The sequence below is a fragment of the Fukomys damarensis genome, unplaced genomic scaffold, assembly GCF_012274545.1.
Source record: "Fukomys damarensis isolate Sample0158 unplaced genomic scaffold, DMR_v1.0_HiC HiC_scaffold_23, whole genome shotgun sequence".
NCBI lineage: Eukaryota > Metazoa > Chordata > Mammalia > Rodentia > Bathyergidae > Fukomys > Fukomys damarensis.
The window spans coordinates 29219602-29219833 of record NW_022900935.1 but is presented as its reverse complement, the minus strand read 5'-3'; positions in this window follow the sequence as shown (position 1 = coordinate 29219833).

Below are 232 nucleotides of genomic sequence, written 5' to 3'. Positions count from 1 at the left end.
CGCCTCCTAGGACTCGCCGAGCGCCCTGGCCGAAGGTCTGCCTCGAGAAACTGCTGCAAAGAACCGCTCACTTTGTGCTTTCCTTTGCATAGATATGAGTTAGAAATAAATGTTATTTTCTAAGAAAACACCGCCGAATCCCGTCCCCCTTCTTAGGCAGCGGGTAGAAAAGATCTTTATTTTCCACTGGGGCCGCGGTGCCAGGCAGCACCTTGACCGAGGTCCCGCTGGG